Raw genomic sequence first — 823 nt, forward strand, 5'->3', positions numbered from 1 at the left:
TTCTGAAATTATTACTATCGCATTAATATAACGTCACTTTGGTACAGTAAAATAGAGAACAATGATAAAAATTATTTTCCGAAATACTGATCATGAAAAAGTATAGACTTCACTACAAATAATATTGTTGAGAAATCTTTTCTCAATATCTGCTCATCACTATGTAAAAATTCCCGTGGCAACAAAGCATTGCTCCTGGTACGAAAACAACAATTGCGCGACGCCAGTTGCATCCTTTGTTTTTCTTGATGTTAAACAATGGAATGGCAATTAAATCATCAAAACGTCAGCGTCCTGTAATATATTTGTCACAACTTTTGTGGTCAGTTGCTGAAAAAGCGTCAAATTGAAATGAGGCTGACAGCGCACCTGTTCAGATTCCGGCTAAGCTGCACAGTCTAAGGGATGGCGTGCCCACGCCGATTTATAATTGCTTTTCATTTTTTTATCGAGGACGCCGGATGCGGAGTGACGCCAAGAAAAAGATATAAATACAAGTGCGGAGGGAGGAGGGACATTAACACGGAACACGCCGTATCGAATACCGCCTGAACCGTTTCTTTTCTCTCGCTATATCATTATTATTACTCACTGTTTGTTCTGAATAAACCGATTCTTAGTCAAACCCACTGTCACTGATATTTTATATTTAACACATACAGTCCACTACCAAAGAATCCTGAAGTTCGAACTAAAGATTTTTCAACAAATATATTTAAATATACAAAATTTCAATGGATGACAAAACCTCAAACAATAAAATTTTGGAATAATAAATATTTCCATTATTAATGTTACGTCACTACTATAAAGTTACCTAATC

Source organism: Trichinella spiralis, assembly GCF_000181795.1.
Source record: "Trichinella spiralis strain ISS 195 chromosome Unknown Scfld4, whole genome shotgun sequence".
NCBI classification, from domain to species: Eukaryota; Metazoa; Nematoda; class Enoplea; order Trichinellida; family Trichinellidae; genus Trichinella; species Trichinella spiralis.